The sequence below is a fragment of the Notamacropus eugenii genome, chromosome 2, assembly GCF_028372415.1.
Source record: "Notamacropus eugenii isolate mMacEug1 chromosome 2, mMacEug1.pri_v2, whole genome shotgun sequence".
Classification (NCBI taxonomy): Eukaryota; Metazoa; Chordata; class Mammalia; order Diprotodontia; family Macropodidae; genus Notamacropus; species Notamacropus eugenii.
This window is the reverse complement of record NC_092873.1, coordinates 156,717,557-156,738,897: the sequence shown is the minus strand read 5'-3', so window position 1 is coordinate 156,738,897 and position 21,341 is coordinate 156,717,557. Positions and strand designations below refer to the sequence as shown.

The 21,341-nt window shown below is 36.9% G+C and overlaps 1 protein-coding gene across 1 annotated transcript in view; it reads right to left on the bottom strand.

The window, feature by feature from the left end:
• The window catches only part of RIPPLY2 (ripply transcriptional repressor 2), an 84,915-nt gene that overhangs the window by 12,781 nt on the left and 50,793 nt on the right, over positions 1 to 21,341 (bottom strand). Inside the window, exon 3 of the mRNA XM_072642723.1 lies at positions 17,822 to 17,870. The gene's annotated coding sequence lies outside the window, so the exon portion shown is untranslated. The remainder of the gene's footprint in view (positions 1 to 17,821; positions 17,871 to 21,341) is intronic.

The window sequence follows — 21,341 nt, the reverse complement described above, 5'->3', positions numbered from 1 at the left end:
TTTTCAGTGAACTGTAGGTGTCGCCAAAACAGAAACATCTGTGAGAACCTTCTCTGCAGCAGGTTTAAAAATTGCAGTGAATCTGGCATAGGCCAAAGACTGCAGACCAAGCTAGGCCCAGAGAGTGTTGTTCTAAACTAGAGGGTGCTCACAAATGGCCCTGGGAGAGATTTAACAAGTCTGTGCTAATCACACTCATACATGGGAATATCTGAATTGAAAACAGGCAGATTTACTGTTGAGCCTACAAGTATCTCAATTACCTGGGGAGAGGGGGAAGGTTTAAAAGCATATATTTTTAAAAAATCTTCTGATTCATAATTGATCTATACCATAAATGTATCACTAGACCACTATATTATCAGAATATGAGAGCTGGTACATGTACATGACAGAATAAAGGAAATAGAGAGTATTTGTATACACGTGAATTTGATCATATCTGGAAATGTTAAAACTCAGTTGCTAAGACCCTGCATATAATACACAGATTACTTAAGCTGGAAATATTGATTCTTCTCAGCATAAAGTGATATTCTTCTATACTCATGTTAATTAATTTAGATTTTAGATTTTTAGAAAGCTTTTGATAGGAGGCAGTGGATAGGAAACTGACTTCAAAGTCAGAAAAACCTGGCTTGGAGTCTTTGCCTCTGACAGATACAGGCTGTATGACTGAGCAAGTCACTTAACCCCTCAGCACTGTGGCAAATCTCTAAAACTCTACTTTTTAGAATAGGTGCCAACCTAAAGTGGTAGAGGGAGATATCTCCTCACCTAGGGGTTCCTTATTACAATGAAGCCATAGATCCAATCCCTAAACTTTGATAAGTACTCAGATTTCATTTTAAAATTCCACTGTCATATGTAATATGACATTTCTGATTAAGGATAGAAATCTAATTTTTCCTTCCACAGATGATACAGAATTATCCAAGTAGGAGGAAATTTAAAGAACTGCCCTTGCTAGCATTTGTGATCCATAGGCAGGAATGCACTGACCATAATAGAAAAAAAAATAGCCATCTACCCTCTTCCTTGATTTATTTAGATCATGCTACCACTTGGTGACTGGACAGCTGGTTTGGACAGTTGGTCATTTCCCTAGAGGAAAGGTCATATTGAGCACTGTTCTCAAGGAATTGGTCATAGGCCCAGCACTTCTTAATTTTCCTAATGACTTGAATTTTGGAAAAGAGCATTTACCCTAAATTTACTGATGGCACTCGCTTGGTTGGGGGTGATGAACAGGTAGGAGAAGAACAGGAATCAAATTTTAAATGACGGGGGAAAGTGGGAAGCCACAAATTTGTCAGCAAAGAAAAATGCATGGTCTCTCACCACAAAGCAAAGCAGAACTGGATATTCCTGTACCAGACACAAAAAGATATGCAGTTATAGAAAAGCACCGGCTAAGCATGAGTCATCAGTAAAGTCTTTTGGAAAAGCAAGAACAATTAGTTAACATTAGATATAAATTCTGATCTCAAAGTATTATACAAAGGTGTTTTTTCTTGTAATATATGGTATCATATTAATGAGGGAAAGAATGAATTTTTTAAAAAATATTATATTAAATGCTTCTAATGTGCCTGCACTGGAAATGCAAATACAGAAAGCAAGACAGGCCCTGTGTCCAAAAGGCTTACAATTTAATAAGGGTATATATACATTGAATGGGGTGGGGTGGTCAGAGTGAAGTTTTTGGTCAGAGAAATCACCAGCATGGATAGTGGATCCATAGGGCCATTGACTAATGCATATTTCCTTGGAATATGGTTGATGTGATTACAAAGTAAAAGTGTCATGGCATAAAGCTGACCTGGGATGAGCAGTGTGTTGTTGAATCTGGTTAAGGCACACTAATCAGAAGCCCAGAGACCAAGAGCAGAGCTAGAGTGCAAAGAGGGAAGCAGAGGCACCAGTGGAGAAAGTAGTATTTAGTCTCGCTTTTGCATTTTACTTATGGTCCCCAGAAGAGTATGATAATATGATAGCAATCCATCAATTAAATATTTTGGGTGATTAACTTTATAGAGTATATAGACAAGACTCCAGACAAAATTAATCGCTCAGAAGTATTTAATTGATGGATTGAGACTATAATATCATATTCTTTTGGGGAACATAAGCACGATGCAGACTAGAGACAAGAATATGCTAATCAGAGGGACAAAAATTACTGAAGTGTTGGGAAATAGGCAACAGAAGGAAAAGCAAAGGAATTGCGTATGATCTGAGGGTTTTTTTTTTAATTTAACCCCAAATCCTTTATAAAATCAGAATAGTGCTGAAGATCGCATATTCAGAGTTGGAAGGGACATCAACAATCACTTGGTCCATTGCTCTCATTTTAAAGACAAGGAACCTGAGAACAAGAAAAGTTAACTGACTTGCAAAAGGTCATAAAATTAGTAAGTAGGAGAGCTGGGATCGAAATTCAGCTCCTCTGACTCCAAATGAAATGATGACTCTTTCCATTCCTAAGTCTGTAACTGATTTGATGTTCGAACTTGGATAACTAGTCAGGCTAGCCCTGCCAAGCGGAAGGGGAGGGGACAAATTCTCACAAGGCTAGGCCACTGATGGAACTTTAGGGGAAGGACTTAGAGGCAATTTGTGTTGTGGGAGGTGGAGTTCAATTGCTCCTGACTCACTTAAGAAAATACAGGCTATTCTACAAGCCATTGGGCAAATGCCTAAATGTATTCTGAGAATCATCAGTTTATTTTTGTAAATTTCTGTCCTGCTTTCAAACAAACCCTTCCCTGCCCCCCTTAAAAAAGAAAAGTTCAAAAGAATTATATTGTAAAATACAACTAAAACAAAGCAGACCTTTAGAAAGGAAACTTTGCCCAATGGTCTGGTCTTGTGAACATTTGCCCTCTCTATATGACAGAGGTAGACTGTCTATTTAGGTTTGAACATCAAATCAGTTGCAAATTTAGGAGTATAAGGTGTGTTCGTCCTTTGTTGCAGCCATCAGAGAAATGGTGATATGACTTGCACTTCACTTTGTTTTGAGTGAGGGATGTGCAGGTCACCAGCCTCACCTCTCCTCCAGAACCATCTGAATCCAGTGACCAGATATTCATCAGGATGACTGGAGATGACCCAGGATGAGGCAATTGGAGTTAAGTGACTTGCCTAAAGTCACACAGCTAGTGAGTGTCAAGTGTCTGAGGTGAGATTTGAACTTAGGTCCTCCTGACTCCTGCACTGGTGCTCTATCCACTGTACCACCTAGCTGCTGCAGGAGTATAAGGTAGGAATTCATGGAAAGAAGTTCTACCTTCAGAGCACTTTAGAAATCTAGTCCAAAAAAAAAAAAAAAAGAAATCTAGTCCAAAACCTGATACATTAAGAGGGGAAATGATTTGTGCAGGTCATTTAAACTCTCCAGCTCAATTCATTTTAATAGCATAGTGACTTTTTCATAAAATATTAAAGACTTTGTTAAGATCTCATTCATATAGCTTTCAATATGAAGGGAAATGAGTTTTTCCCCCTTTTTGGTAGATGAAGAACAAGCCTCATGATTAGGTTAAAGTAACAAGACACCAAGAACAAATTTGATTCATTTTGTGACATAAATAGACCCAGGCTAAGTAAGTCATGCATGGAGAAGGACTCAGCTCTAAAGACTCCTAGTCCAACCTCTTTCTATGCACTAAAACTATGCTTATTAAACACACAGCTTTTTCCCCTCTGTATTTACCATCTCTCACCCTTTTAGTAATGTATAATGGATTAGGAACAAGGAACCCTATATTCATGGTCTTGGCTTGGCCACTTCTTCACCTATGTGACTTTTACCTCTATGGAGACTCCTTTTTCTCATGTACAGAATGAGGGGATTGGACTAAAATCAGGTTGTTCTTACCCTTTTTTGTATCATGGACCTGTTTGACAGTCTAGGGAAGCCAACTGACTCCTCAGTATAATGTTGCTAAATACGTAAAATAAAATCCATATGGTTACAAAGGAAAGCAGTTATATTGAAGTATTCATCAATGATATGAAGCAATCAAAGCTATCTATAGCCATTTCAAAAGAAAATGCTCTAACTCACTATTGATTGGAGAAATGCAAATTAAAACAATTCTGAGATACTGCCACAAAACTATTAGTTGGTAAATAGGAGAGAAAAATAAAATGACTGATGTTAGAGGGAATGTGGGGAAAATGAGACATTAATGCATTGTTAGTGGAATTATAAACTGATTTAACCATTCTGTAGAGCAATATGGAACTATGGCAAGGAGCTATAAAACCATGCATACCCTTTATCCTAGCAATACCCCTATAAGGTCTGTATCCCAAAAGAGATTAAACAAAACAAAAAGGAAAAGGACCTATATTACGAAAATATTTATAGCAACACTTTTCTGGTGGCAAAGAACTGGAAATTGAGGAGATGCCCATCAATTGGGGAATGGCTGAACAAACTGTCCTATGTGATTATGATGGAATACAATTGTGCTATAAGAAATGATGAACAGGATGCTCTCAGAAAAACCTGAAAAAACTTACATGAGCTAATACAAAGTGAAATGTGTTGTGTACAAAATAACAGTAATATTGTAAGATGATCAGCTGTGAATGACTTAGCTATTCTCGGCGATACCATAGTTCAAGTAGCAAGGACTGAAGGACTTATAATAAAAAATGCTATCCACTCCCAGAGAAAGAACTGAGGGTTTCTGAATACAGATTAAAATATACCTTTTTTACTTTCTTTATTTTCTTGAATTTTTTTGTCTGTGTTTTCTTTTACAACATGACAATTATGGAAATGTTTTGCATGTATGCCTACATGCATGTATACATATATAGTCTATATTGAAATGCTTGCCTTCTCAATGGGGGTGGGTGGGTGGGGATGGAGGAAAGTAGAGAATTTGGAACTCAAAGTTTTAAAAATGAATATTATTTTTTACATATAATGGGAAAATTGAAATACTAAATAAATTTTTAAAAATTTTAAATAGTCATCAAAGTATTTTGAATATTTTAAATATATTTTTTTAAAATTCACAGTTCCCAGGCTAAGAACCTTTGTAGATGATTTCTGAGATCTTCAAGATTTACCACAGTCAGGAAGATATAGCAGTTGATTTATGGTGCAGGAAGGCTGCACCTATTGCCAATGGTCTTTAAGAGGACACCAGTATCTTTCCTACACTGAAAGAGAACATTCCCTAATGGACTTAACTTTGACCTGACTGAACTCCCACGGGGGGCGGGAGGGGGGGTGCTGGGAGCAGGGAGCTGGCCCTTACTGTCCCAACTGGTAAGTGTTTCACATGTACCACTATATCAGGCCAGACTATCTTCAGTCATGGAGCTTTACTCCCCAGATATGGCCTCAAGATCTTATCACATTACAGGCATGCTCTGTGCTGTCTTTCTCTCCCCTCCATCTCTGAAATCATAATCAAATCAATCATTGCTTCAAGAAAAGTTATGGTAAGCAACTCCTGATTGCCTCCACTCAGGATTCCTGTGATTATCCAAACCAAAATAACCCTTCCAGGCTACCACTTCCTTTTATGTGTTCTCTCTTCCACTAAAAGGTCAGCTTCCAGATAGCAAGGACTTTCTTCTCTTTGGTATTTGTATGTGTATCTCAGGAACTTGGTATATAGTAAGTGCTTAATAAATGCTTTTTCATTCATTCATTCAAATACAGCTATCTCTCCCTTAGTGCAAATAATGAGTCCCACGAAGTGGTCACATTATTCAAATTCAAATGGCAAATTACCACTAGGTTGGAACAAATTACTATATTTTACATAGTTATTAACTTTGAATAGTGTGTATATGAATCCATGCCACCATTTCTCAGTATTTATTATTTGTGTTAATTTGTAAATTCACTCTAGCTGTATATGAAAGTAGGGAGAGTATTGGGATCTGGGCTGTGTGTGTTTCAGAAGGAGGTACAACAAGGTGAGACTTGGTTGCAGGAGAGTAGTGCATCTTTGTTGGGCCTGGCTGCCCGTGTCCTGAGTGGCTTCTCCTGTGTTTCTGTATTTGTATTTCTCTCTGTTGTACACTGGTTTAATAAAGCTAATTGTTAAGTTTCAATGTGAGCATTTAACCTCAGAACTAACAATGGCTACAAATCAGGGCTTGATTTATTGTCTTATTGATTGTCTAGACTTAAGTGTTACTAATGCAAATTAAACTTTAACATATTTGTGCACACATCTCCCTCCCCACCTCCCCTGGACAGCATGATTGTTAAAAATTTACCAGCATGCCCCTGTAATACATTGCTTGAGCTCAGTAGGAATGCAGTAGAAGGTTCAGGGAATGAAGTCATCTCCAGACTGGAGGCCCAGTGTCTGTAAGATGATGACGATGATGATGATGATGATGATGATGATGATGATGATGATGATGATGATGATGACGATGATGACGATGATGACGATGATGGTGATGATGATGATGATGATGATGATGATGATGACGATGATGATGATGATGATGATGATGATGATGATGACAACAGCATTTATATGGTGCTTTAAGGTTTGCAAAAATCTTTACATTCATTATCTCATTTGAGCCCCACAATACTATGCTTGTATGTGTTAATGAGAAGAGTATTTTACATTGGGTTCCATGTGAAAAGGTTGGTAATAGCAATCCGATAACATTTTCTGATCTCTTCCCTCTCTTCTACAACACCCCTATATCAAAGGTTGTAGGACCATATCAATCAGTACTCACCAAATTCTGGCACCTTGCAGCTACACAATGTGATTGTACAAAACGCAAATGGGAAAAGAAAGAGAAATGCCAGGCTAAATGGACGCGTCGCTAATTTTAAATTATAATTAACTTTGAGATCTATGGATAAAGAGTGAAAGGGAACTCTACAGGGTTTACATAAAAGGCATTGTGCATTAAAATTTTTAATAACCTGGGCATGTCATCCCAGCCCAGAATAATTTATAACAATCTGGTAGATCATGTTGATATTTTATCGCTTTAAACCAAAGGGCTTTGCAGCACATATGGAGAAAAGAGTGCCTGTGTTACAATCTTTGACATAAATGACATATTTCAATGAATCCATGATCTCACCCATATAGGTGATCACTTCTTCCATCAGTATAGAGAGCAACCTATTCACTCCTTCTCCCATCCTATGTGATCCTTGTCTATGTTCTTCCATAAATCCTCCATAGAGAATATGGTTCTACTTTATCTGTAAAATCATCCTCCACCCTAGGAGTCTTTCCCCTTTTTTTGTATTATGGACCCTTCTGACAGTATGATGAAACTTAAGGACCTCTCTTCAGAATAATATTTTAAGTGCATAAAATAAAATACATGGAATTATAAAGAATACCAGATATATAGAAATATAGGTATAAAATTATTTTATTTTGAAGTGTATGGTCCCAAGGTTAAGAATGTCTGTACTAGGTTCTTTTAGTGGCCAGTGGGAGGCAGAACATTTTCCTTTAGACTACCCAACCCATTTACTACCCTTGTTTCTCACCTTTTTCCATCTCACCTACTTTTCTGATCATACATTTCCTGGATGATATCTTTTATGCCCTTCAATACATGCAAAACTGTCAATGAGAATAGCTTATACATTCCTTAAGCCCACCACTTGCTTCACAGAATCATAGAATTTCAGAGCTGAAAGAGACTTCAGAAGTTATCGAAACTCAACTTGTACCTTAAGAAGAATCAATACTGTAATATACCTGAGAAGAGGTTATTTGGCCTTTCCTTGAAGACATCCAATGAGGAGGCACCTGCTACCTCCTGAAACATCTCTTTCCACTTCTGGATACCTTTAATTTTTAGGAAGGCTTTTTATTTGTATGATTTTTGCTTGTCAGGCTTAAATTTGCTTCCTTGTGATGTTCCGCCATCCCCACACTTGCACACATACACATTGTTCCTATTTCTCTGCCCTCTGGGACCAAATCTAACAAGTCTTAATTTTTAATAGCCTTTAAGATATTCTAAGACAGCTCTCAGCCTCCACTAATGATCTTGAGGTCCTTCACAATCTTGACTGTCCTCATGTGGATTCTCCAATTTATCAATGTCTTACTTAAGATGTAGCACTCAAAACTAGACAGAGTACTCAAACAGTAAATAGCTCTGTCTTTCCCTCAGTTAACGGTCATCATGTTCTCATCAATGTCTTTCCTAAGCTATGACACCTAAAACAGAGCATAGGAATCCAGAGGTAGCCTAACATGGGACAGAATACAGCAGGAATATCGAGATGTCTGTAAAGCAGTTAGTCCTGTAGCCCCTCCTCTTACCCCAAGACAGAAATTGTCTATCCTCCTGCCTTCAGTTGGAAAAATGGGGGCAAATAGTAGTTTTATCCCTTATTTTATCTTCTTCCCAAAAAAGCTACAAAATACTTAAAAACAAACCAAACCATTATCTTCTTACTTTCTTTTGGGTAAGGATAGTGTAGAGTTGAATGAGAAGTGATAGAGCTATCAACAAAAGAAAGAAAACATTTGAAAATATGCAGAAAAGAACAAAAATAAGTTCAAAAAATGACACCAAAAATATACTTTCACTCCCATCTAAGGAGCTCATTCTTTTTTATGTATTTTCTAGCACATTCTAATCTTTAGAACTTTGATTTCTGCTTAGATAGAGGAGTTTACTAAGGGTAGCTAGGTGGTACAGTGGAGAGCCCACCACAGCTGGAGTCAGGAGGACCTGAGTTCAAATTTGACCTCAGATACTTGACACTTACTAGCTGTCTGACCCAGGGCAAGTCACCTAACAGTAATTGCCTTGTGCAATTAAAAAAAACAAAAGATAAATGGGTTTACTTTCTATTTACTATCTATGATGGTCTTTTGTGTAACTAGCATTTTGGGGGAGAGACTCAAACCTGTTGGTATAAGCTTAGATTGCACCCTCCTTTTTAAGGGTTAATGACCAGGGAAACTAAGAGCTTTGTTGTTTTAGAACCTAAAACTCATGACCCTAGCCAACAATATTTGGAGGGCACACAGACATAATCCTAGTTTGGTAACCTCCTCCCTCTCTCAGGAGAGAATAGAGAATCCAGCGTCATAGTTCATTATCCTACTTCCTTCGAGACAAGAATTATAGTCTCTTTTAGAGAGAGGTAGGCAAGATTTCAGAGATATTTAACCATGTTTCCTCTCAAATTGCCTGTCTGTATATCTGTATATTTAGACACCCTGTGTAGATATACAAATCACATGGGTACTATATACCTTACATAACAAAAGTTCATGGATTCATATAAAATGCTCATTTTTGTACTTTATATATAGGAATGCTTGCATTTGTTGATTAAATAAATGATAAGAAAAATTAAAAACCCTCCTTTTTTGGTTAATTTTAATTTTCTTTGCCATTCTCAAGTTATTTGAAATTTTAGCAATTCTGGCACTAATCTTCTAGGACCACACCTTTTTGTATTCATCCTCCATGGCTTCTGTTTTTAGTATATATCTTTTAAAAATCAAAATTGATTGACAAATACCTTGTAACAATCCTCTCTCTTTTTCTCCTAATATGAATCATTTTTTCTGTCTTCAAAATTTCAGTCTTAGGGGATTCCTATCCCTTGCAGAATTTTTAGGCCCTATCATCCTATCTATTCTTTGAAATCCTCTCTCCCCAAATCTAGATCACATGCCATGCTATGCCTGCCTTTTCTCTCTTTCACAAATTCTAAGATGAAGTATTCACTTTTAAAAGCTATCATACCTTCCCAAGCATTTATAGTAATACCAAAATAGACAACTAACACTGAACTGTTCCCTAAACCACCAGAGAGATCCAACAAGTTAGGGATCAGGTATAGTAAGAACCACCTGGAAACTGTGCTCTGAATTGTTGTCATTCAGTTGTGTCTCACTCTTTGTGATCCTGTGGTACTCCAATACCATCCATGGTATTTTCTTGGCAAAGATCATGGAGTGATTTGCTGTTTTCTTCTCTAACTCATTTTATAGATGAGGAAACTGAAGCAAACAGGGTTAAGTGATTTGCCCAGGGTCAGACAGCTGGTATGTGTCTGGGAACCGATTTAAACTCAGATCTTCCTGATTCAAGGCCCAGGACTCTACCCACTAAACTCCAATAGCTTCCTCTGAATATCTCCCATAAAATTAGAAACTGATGCACTGTTATCTTCTCCATCATCTAGGAAATAAGCCCTGTAACTTTTCTCCTTCATGGCAAAAATGTTGCAATCAGTCAGTTGGAATGGGCCAAGCAAAGGAAATGAAAGAAACCAGTAGAAAAACAAAATGTGGTGTTTGGTAAGGAAGGAGTGTTGAGAGAGTGAAGGGCTTAGTGGACACAGCTTGGATCAGCTTTGGAGAGCCCTTCATTCAATGTTCAGTGTGAGCATTTACATCTCAGAAATTAAAAACTGCTACCAATCAGGGCTTTATTTATTATTTTGCTAATTGTCTAGATTTTAAAGAGTGTTCATAATGAAGATTAAACTAAAAAGTGTATGTACCATAAATTTTTTCGAGAATTAGATTGTAAAAATTTACCAGTACATCCCGGTATAGTTTTATAAACATTATCTGAGATCATCAGGATGATGATGATGATAATAACTGCCATTTATACGGCTTGTTAAAGTTTGTAAAGAGCTTTACATCTGTGATCTTATTTGAGCCTGTAAGAATAAGCAAAGTGGGATTTTTGCTGTTTTTTCTCTGGAGTTCAGTTTCCCAGGCTCATTGAAAACATCTGAAGGATTGATCTCTTTTGAACCCTGATAGTTCACAGCTGAGAGCTGAGTCACATAGGTTTCATGCTTACTAACTCTGAGGCAACTGGGAACTAAGTGTTTGTTACACACACACACACACACACACACACACACGCACACACACAGGTTGGTATTTTGCTGTGGGGGTTCACTTATGAGAAGGACCTTTTTGATTCCTTGGATGGGGCTCTGAGTAGTTGTTTGTTAAGAGCCCTCCCTTTCCCCCCATGGTAGTGCATGTAGGTGGGGTATTACTTTGTTCAGACAATCAGAACCCTGTCTGTTGAATCTCTATGCTAATTTCTCTGCTTGAATTTACTTCTTTCTAATTAAAGTAAGATTGTTGATCCCTTAAAAGTTGCTTTCCTTTAGCAAAACAGATCAAAGAATCTGTGCTAGAGTGTGTGCTAGAGTGTGCTGGGTGTGCTAGAGTGTTTGCTAATACAGAGTCTCCCTGGGCAGAGGGAAGCAGTAGACCACACTTAAGAGAGGCAAGTAGGAGTCAACTCACAGTCAAGGATCACAAGCCAATTAGAAGAAAGAGTCATCATGGCAGTGGAGAAGTGAAGATTTGTAGATAAGGTAAAGCACACTCTTTTGGGTAGCCAAGGAAAAAAGATGAACCAAGAAAAAAAATCAGGATTAACCAAATACACTGTGTTAGTAAAGATGGAGGAGGCTAAGTAAAACCAGAGGCAGAGTATATCACTGACAGATTGCCTTGTTCAGTGGGTGCTCTGGTTGAATGACACTTTAAACATATTTGACCATGTTCCACTAAAGGAAAAACATTGTGAGATTCAGAGATTGAAATACTCAGCTGAATATACTGATAATGATTTGCTTCCCTCTGCTTCTGACTGTAATATCTAATGGTCTCCTCCATTTAATTCCCCATCCATTGTCTCAGAGGCTACCCTACTGGTGAGACCAGAAATGATGCCCTGGATGACTAATGCTCTCAGCTTTTCAGCTTCCATCTTGGGACCCAGCTGTCCTGATTGGTGAGTGGCTCATTTGACCCACTCTTTCTAGGCTGGCTCCAGTCATGTTTCTCTTTATTCTCTAGACATATTCTCATCAGTCATCTCATACCATATGAATAACCTTCTCTCCTCTCCTTCCCCATCTCCACAGAAGCTTTCAAGTTTGGGAACCATAATAAAATTTTTTTTAAATACTGCCATTCTTATGAGAAAGGGTTTATCAGTCTATGGCAACATGGCTTCATGTAACTTTCTAATCCAAATACTATAACTTCACTGTAATTTTCCAAACCAAAGTACTCTCTGGAGTACTCCTAGCAGTCGTATATTGATAAATATTTAATAACCACCAGAAAAGTAAGATACTTTTAAGTTTAATCTTCATTATTATTTTCTGAAGTCTACATAATTAACAAAACAATATATCAGCCTTGATTTGTAACATTTGCTGATTTCTGAGGTTTTAAAGCTTATATGGAAAATTTAACAATCTGCTCTCAGGACTGGTTCCAGCACACCCCTACCAATGTGTTGTCTCTTCCCACCTCCCCCAATAGAATATAAGCTCCTTGAGCAAAGAAAAGGGAAAGAATTTATAAAACATTTATAGCCATTCTTTTTGTAGTGGCAAAGAACTGGAAATCAAGGAAATGCCCATCAATAGAATAATGACTGAACAAGTTGTGGCATACGATTGTGCTGGAATACTATTGTGCTATAAGAAATGATGCACAGGATGGCTTCAGAAAAACCTTGGAAAACTTATATGAACTGATGCAAAGTGAAATGAGCAGAGCTAAGAGAACATTGTATACAGTAAAAAGCAATAGTGTTAAGGATGATCAACTATAAAAGACTTGGCTACTCTGATCAAGACAATGATCTAAGACAATTCAAAAGGACCCATGATGAAAAATACTATCTCCACAGAGAGAACTGAATGTGGATTGAAACATACTTTTTAAACTTCCTTTATTTTTCTCCTTTTTTTGTCTGTTTTCTTTTACAACATGGTTAATATGGAAATATGGTTTGCATGACTTCACATGTATAACTGATATCAAATCACTTACCTTCTCAAGGAAAGGGGAGAGGTGGGAGGGAGGGAGAGAATTTGGAGCTCAAATTTTTTAAAAATAGAAGCTAAATTTTTGCATCTTATTGAGAAATAATTAATAAAATTAAATATATTTTTAAAAAAGAATGTAAGCAGGGATTTCTTCTCTTTGGCATAAGTATTTTAGCCTTAGAATTTAGCACATACTAAGTACTTAATAAACACCTTTTCATTAATTCATTTATTTGTGCATTTATCCATTCTTACTCCTGTCCTGCAACCTCATAGCCAGTGTGATATAGTGGAAAGAGTGCTAGATTTGATCTCAGAGAATTTTGGTTCAAATTTCCACTCTGTCACTTAAAACCTGTGCAACGCTGAATGAGCAACAACCTCTCTAAACCTCAGTTTCTTCACCTGTAAAATAAAGGAATTAGAAAAAATATCTCTAAGGTTCCTTTTAGCTAAAGATCTGTTGTGTAATCCTGTAGCTACCTTATTTTTGTCTATCTTGGTTATAACCATTACCAAGTCAATTTTTTTCAACAGACTGAATGTCATAAATGGAAAATAATTGAATAGAAGCAGTGTAAGTTATTTATAAACTCAGTACTCACAGTTCTGTCCTTCAACATAGCCTAATTTTGACAAATGCTTTTTACTTGAGATTTTCAAATCCTTTTAGACCTTTAATAATGACCAGATAAATTCAGCCTCTTACTGAGATAGGTCTAACTTCTTCCCCAACTAGAACTGCCAGAATCCTGGGGCAAAAATGAAGGGATGTTTATAGGAAATGTTTTATAAGGTTTTCAGATTTGTAATCTCTATATTACACTAGTGCCATCTTTTTGTTCTATAAATTATTTGTTTCATGCTTTAGGAAGGAAGGAAGGAAGGAAGGAAGGAAGGAAGGAAGGAAGGAAGGAAGGAAGGAGGGTTGGATGAAATGAAGGACAGAAGGAAGGAAAGATTTGTTAAGCACCGACTATGTGCAAGGTACTGTACTAATTGCTTTATAAATATTTCATTATCCCCACTTTATTTGGAAGTGTGTTAGTGATGGATAAAATAAATGAGCACTCAATGAAAAGGTATATATGGTTTTTGTGACAATATACCTTCTCTGAACAGGGACCACTAAGCCCAGCCTGGGAGAAGGTATCAATTAAGTAAAACTCAGCCAGCAGATGGGGCAGTTGTATTCTCTCTACAGAGTACACTAGTTGGCAGGTGCCAGGTGAATGAAGGGAAAAGCTAAGAGCAGATGGGGCCAGTTTGAAGGTTAATTCATTCCAATAGAGGTCACTTGGCACATGGTCAGTGGAGAATGGAGAAGCATCCAATATTGAGGACTTTTATCCAGGGCAGGTGGGACAGAAACCAGAGCTGGACCAAGAGCAAGTGGCAGTACATCAGGAAGGTGGATTGAGGATTCATGCTGTGAAGAAACAAAGGGGCGAAATAGGCAGAAACCAAAGTGGAGCAGAAGGATTATTAGGGGAAATCAAGATAAAAATCGTAATAGATGAAGCTCAAGAGAATTCTTTTGCATGAAGCCTTTTCTAATTCCCACCCCCAAATGCTAGTGTCATTACTCCCAAACTACCTCATATTTAACTACTGAGTATATATTTATAGTTATTAACTTCATGCTGTAATCTTTTTATACATACTTGCTATCTCTCCCATTAGAATGTAAGCTTCTTGTGGGTAGGGAATTTTTCATCCTTTGTGCTCATATCCCAAGTACTTGACATAGTGCCTAGAACACTGTAAACACTCAAGAAATATTTTTGGATTGATGGACACAAGATCCAAAGTTAGTCATGACAGGGTAGAAACTTGACTGGAATAAAAGATAAACTATAAATGAGTTCCCAAATGTATGGATTAAGTAAATGGGCTTTTGTCATCAAGTTCTGCCTTGAAGAACCACTAGGGACAGTTCAATCCCAAAGCAGGTCAGCCGATTTAGCCCTAAGTGGGAATCAACTTGTCACATACCTAGTTCTCAGTATAAGGGAATTTCTCAGTTCCTTCTTTAGGAATTGAGTTCAGACAGGATAGTTCTGATAGTCAACCCTAAGCTAAATCTGGAAAAAGAATTTCATTATCACTACTCCTCCAAATCTGGAGCATACTCTATAAGCTCTGGAGCATGTCTGCCCTCAACCATGAACCAAAATGGACTTCCTCAAATCCCTCCTTTCCCAAACAAGCAAGTCAGCAAATCAGTATTTATTAAGCACTGAAAGTATTATGCTAAGCACTGGGCTAGGGATATAAATTTAAAAAAGAAAATCCCTGCCCTCAAGGAATATACATCTTACTGAGAAGGTACCACATTTCCATAGATAAGTAAATATATATTTACAAAATAATTATATTTTGTATATTTGCAAAATAAATATACAGTGAGGGGGGCTGGGATGAGGACTAAGAACTGGGAGAATCAGGAAAAGTCTCTTGAAGGAGGTAGTCCCTAAGCTGATCCTTGATGGGAATTTCAGTCCCAAGAGTCAGAGATGAAGAGAGAGAACATTTCAGGTGTGGGGAACAGTTTATTCAAAGGCACAGAGGTGGAGACAGACTGTTCTGTGTAGGGAACAGCTGGAACATAGAGTACATGAGGGAGAATTATGTATAACCATGCTGAAAAGATTGGCTGGAGTCATATTGTAAAAGAATTTAAATGCCAAATGGAGGAATTTGTATCTTTTCCTAAAGGCAGTGAGGGAAGGGGATGGGAGAGGCTGGAGGTGGCTTAGGGATGGGGGAGAGTCCGCTGAGGCTCCTGAGTAGGGAGTGAATGACATGTTCAAGTCTGTGCTTTAGGAATATCAGTTTGGCAGCTGTGTGATGGACTGGAAATGGGAGAAATTAGATTTAGCAAGATCAGATAGGACGTTCTGGAATAATCCAGAGCAGAGGTGATAGAGATCTGGATTACAGTGGCTATGGTCTGAGAGAGAAACAGTAGATGCATATGAGAGATGATAAAGAGGCTTAACTCCATAAGACTGCAACTGATTGAATATGGGCAGTGATATTTTAGCTAATATTTCGCAACCAGCTGGGGGGAGGGGAGAACGAGGGAGATTGTATGGATAACTCATTTCCCCATCATTCTTTTAAGCATAGACAATCAGCAAAACAATGAATCAAACCCTGATTTGTAATGTTTGCTGATTTCTGAAGTGTAAATGCTCACATTGAAATTTTGACAATTGCTCTTGGGAGCCAATTTGAGATAGCTCCAGCATATCACAGGTTATAGAGAGTGGGTGAGAGTGAAACACTGAGGAACTCTCCAAGGTTCCAAATGTTCAATTCATAACCAGAAAATAAATCAGAGTGAAGGTGTATTTTTTAAATGGTGAGGCTTTTTCCCTGGGCCAAAGTCCGGTGAGTAACCTTTATTATCTTCATGTGTGACTTATATGTCAAAATAGATTCCTAGGCACTTAAAATACCTGCTATTTATCTATCAATTCACTAATTGTAGCCCAGAGAAAGTTACTGGGTTTTCCTTCTCCCAAATCTAAGTCACCACTTTAGATTTTAAGTAATATTTAAATATTTTTCTTTGTATTAACCATTGTTTGGACAGTAGTGTTTTAAGACCTATTTAAAGAAAAGAGAGGAAAGCTATATCATCAATACACATTGAGATTTTTGCAAGAACCAAATTGGGAGTTGGGGGCCAGGTGGAAGCATGGAATTCTGGGACAGATAGCTTTTAAAATCATATCACTAAGCTATCATCACCAAAGGTCCAGACCATGGAAAGTAAAGAATGGAGAAAAAGAAAAAGAATGAAAAGAAAGTTTTACCTTTTAAAATCATTTGTAAATGTTTTCTATTATAGTTACAAGGAGAAGGGAACAAACATCTATTAAGCACCTTTTATGTACTGGGTACTATGCTAAGCACTTTAAAAATATCTCATTTAGGGGCAGTTAGGAGGCAGAGTGAATAGAGCACCAGCCCTGGAGTCAGGAGGACCTGAGTTCAAATCCCTCTTCAGACACTTGACACCAGCTGTGTGACTGTGTGCCCAAGCAAGTCACTTAACCCCAATTGCCTTGCCTTTCAGTTTCCAAAAAAATATCTCATTTGAAATAGTATTGCATAAGAACTGCATGAAGGCCTTGTATTATATAATCATCATTGATGTTTAATGAAATGAAGGGAGCTCATTCCTTCAAGTTAGTAAAACTTAGAAGTGTTTTAGACTAGTTTTAGTTTAAAAATGGCAAACTTGCTTGAAAATAAGTTACTGTACAGTCATCAAACATATGTGCTACCAAACTATACTCTCCATCAGTAATGGCTAAGGAATTGATCATGCAGAGATTAAGCAAAGATTTTCTAACTTTTGCTTTAACTTGAGTTTATCTCATAAGGGAAAGAATTCAACTCAGTGGAAGTCCCCTACGTTGATGAAATTAGATATCTAGAGATATGACCACGTATACACATATTCATAAGTGACAGATGTCATTTATTAACAAGGACTCAGAAGTGAGTGAAAAACAGATTAGGCAAATGACATTTTTAATAAGGGTTTTCTTTGATTGCAAATTGATCCCTACCCCAAAGTTCATTTCTTTAACAACAATATTCTCCCTGTGATGCTATATGGTTTTGAAGGAAAATAAACATTAATCATCTACTGTATTCCAGGCACTGTGCTAAGCAAGTACTTTACAAATATTATTTCATTTGGTCTATACAACCCTGGGACAGAAGTGCTATTATTATCTTTATTTTATAGCTGAGGAAACTGAGTCAGACATAGAGGTTATGTGACTTGCTTGGGTTACACAGCTAGTAAGTGTCTAAGGCCAAATTTGTTGCTTGCTTGACCTTTGTTCTAACCAGTTGGTGATATGACTGAACAGACTACTGATTTTTAAATGAAAACTGAATCAATACCTAATTCTTTCCTGTCTGTTAAGGTTGGTTTCTTTTGTATCTGTCCTGTTGTTTGGTACTTACCAAATCCAAGGCCTTCCAAATCTTTTTATGAAGAAAGCATTCATGACAACTGTTGGGAAAATTAGAAAGAAGTTGGTCAGAATTTAGATTGAGGTAAACATTTTATACCATGTCCTATAATAAACTCCAAGCAGATGTGTTATTTAGATATAAAAAGTAGTATTAAAAATTAAAAATAAAAATTAAATTAAAAATTAAAAATTAAAAAATTAAAAATTAGAGGAAGACAGAAGGATGTATCTTTCAAGTCTATAACTAGTGAAAAAATTCTTAATCAAACAAGGCATCAAATAAATCATAGAGCTGAATAGACATGTTTGAGTAAATGATATTTTAAAGCTTTCAAATAAGCTAAATACAATAGAATAAGAAAATAATGAAGAAAAATCTTTACATCCAGCATATTTAATTTTAAAAATCTGATTTCCAATATACATAGCTATACATACTCAATGTATGCACACACATACACACACATACACAATAAAAAAAACAAACAAATAACCTAGAACTATTGCCCAAAAGATGTGAATAAACATTGTAAGGATTGCAAACTATCAATAGTCACATAGAAAAGTATTCCTAATAACTAATAAAATATACTGTTAAATAGAAGGTCTCACCCCATACCAAAACAAAAAAAACTGACAAAGATGGTAAAAGAATCTGTAATTGTTTAAGTGGATGTGGGAAGTCAGGTATACTAATAATATACTATTGAATGAATTGGTCTAATCATTTTGGGAAACAATGTGGAATAGGAAAAGTTACCTAATTACTCATACCTTTTGATCCAGTGATCTTTTTCATAGATAATTATCCCAAGGAAGAAGAAAAGTTCCCTATTTACCAAACTATTCATAATTGTACTTGATGTAGTAACAAAAAAATTAGAAACAAAGTAAGTTTCTGGTGGTTAAGAAATGATTCAGAATTGTGGTATATGAATGCAATGGAATATTATTGTGACTCAAAAGACAATGAATACAAGGAATTTAAAGAAACTTGGGAAAACTGTGAACTGATGAAGAGTGAAGACAGCAGAATCAAGAGTACAATATGGACAATAACTATAATAATATAAATTTAAACAGCATAAAAAGCTACTGCCCTCAGATTAAATGCCATAATAATATTGATTTCAAAAGACATATGATGAAATATCCCTTTCTCTTCATGGGGAAGGAATTGGAGGGATCAATGGATGAAAAATGTGACATGTACAAACATGTGGTTATATCACTTTATTTGATTAGATTATTTTTTATTACAAAGAAGATTATGAAGGAGGAAGGACTATTGTGGTGCAAAAATAACTATAAAAACATCAATGAAACATTTTAAAATTATTCATGATATATAGATATCTTTTAACTTTGACTAAATTTCTTGATCCTGAGCCCTATTTTCCAGCATAACATTCATTACTTTCCCTTATTTCCACCTTCACAATGATGTCTTCAGCTGTCAAGTTATATTTTTACTTAGTTTGGAGGATATTGTTAATTTATCCATAAAATATCTCTATTTCATCCTCTGCAAAAGATGTTAGTATATACATTAAAATTATTTTCATGGTGTTTTGTTTGTTTATAGTCATCATGAGTACTGGAATGTAAGATGATCTAGAGTTCCAGGAAAAAATGCTGCTTCTTGCCTTTGGGCACAAAATGAAACCAATTTTGCTAATGCCTTTTTTATATATTTCTAGGTCATATCGCATATATCTATGTAATTTTCAAAGGCTCTCTCCTGACACAAAGGGCCTGGATAAACTTTGAGGATCTCTCATTGTTCAACACAGCAGTCCTCAAGTTCTTTTGGCCTCAGAAAGCCTTTATACTCTTAAAAATTATTGAGGAGCCCCATCTTAAATAGTTTTTGTTTGTGTATGGGTTATATCTATCGGTATTTACTGCATTAAATATTAAAATCTTAGTATTTTAGGAAAATAGTTTTGAGCTCATAGAACCCCTGAAAGTTCACAGACTACACTTTGACAGTCAATGCTCAACCTTACTTTTTACAACCAATATCATCTGGAAACTTTCCTTCAAGAGTAGTCATGAACTCCCCATAAAAAGCATGTGGGTTCACAAGGCTCAAGTAATAAATAGTTTTATGTACACGTTAATGGAAATAGGGATGCCTTGCATCTGAGCCAAGCAAATTGCTTCACATAAACCTGCACAGTCTTCTATACAGACAGTTTCACTACCCAGTACTGCCTGGGTAGTACTCTAGCTAGACCTAGTAGGTGTTAGTTTTTCTATACCAATGATTCTATGGCTTCCTATCTGTACCATGCTCTTTGCTTTTTAGCAGCTCTTGGGTGCTGTCATTCTCAACAGGTCTACTATTCATTCATGTGCCTATTCACTGGTCTAATCCAGAGCTCTGGAAAACTTTTCAGATAGAGAATGGCAAGGGAGTCAGAAGGGGGATGAAGGGAGTGGTCATCTTGCCAGCAGTATATCCCTCATATAGCCTGATTCTTGCCATTCAACTTTCATTTACCTCAGGAGGAACACATACACACACACACACACACACACATACACACATACACATGCAGACAGCTAGTCTTAAGCCTTCTTTTGCATGTTGCCTTCTCATCTCCAAACCTCATATGAGAGACTTTTTGGGGTCTACAGGAACCTTTTCTTCTTGTATTACATAACTGAGGCAATTTTAATTCCATGAAGTTTCATCATGAGTCATCATCATTTCTCTCTTATCTCAGCCAACATCCAAGTCCTTTGTGTCAGGTGGGAGCGCTTGACACTAAGTTTACATTGATATATGTGGTAAGATATAGAAATATATAAGAAAGGCATTAGCAGAATTGGTTTCCTCTTGTGCCCAATGACAAGAAGAAGCATTATTTTCTGGATCCCTGAGTCATCTTGCATTCTGGTACTCATGATTAATGTAAGCAAACACAACATAATGAAACCTATTGTAGCTTATGTTGTGTTTGTCCTTCGTTTTCAAAGAGGACCATGCCATTAGAGAAATAATGACATGACTTGCAGTTGACTTTGATTTGAGTGAGGGAGGATTTTGCAAGGTCACCAACCTCACTTTCTCCTCCAGAGCCATCTGAGTCCAGGAGCCAGATATTCATCAGGACCACTAGAGATGACTCAGGATGAAATGGGAGACCCTGACCTTTTTAGGCTAAGGTCTTTTCAGGTTCTCACTTGAAGTGAGTAATGTCCATTCAGTGAATAGGATACTTTAAGAAGTGAGTCAAGGGATGTGCACTTTAATTAAAAAAACAATCCAACTGGGAGGGGAACTTCAGGGTTTTTGGTCAAAAGAGAAACAGCTACTATTGACATTCACTCTGAGCCAGGAGGGCACAAAATATAGCCATTAAGTGGAGCTTGGGCAGGGATCTATTGTGGTCCAATCTAGGAGCTCCAGAGTGAAAGGGATTTAAGGTTTGGTCTTTGAGCAGGGAGAAAGAAAGAGGAAGGAAGGGGGGGAGGAAGGGAGGGAGGGAGGGAAAGGAAAG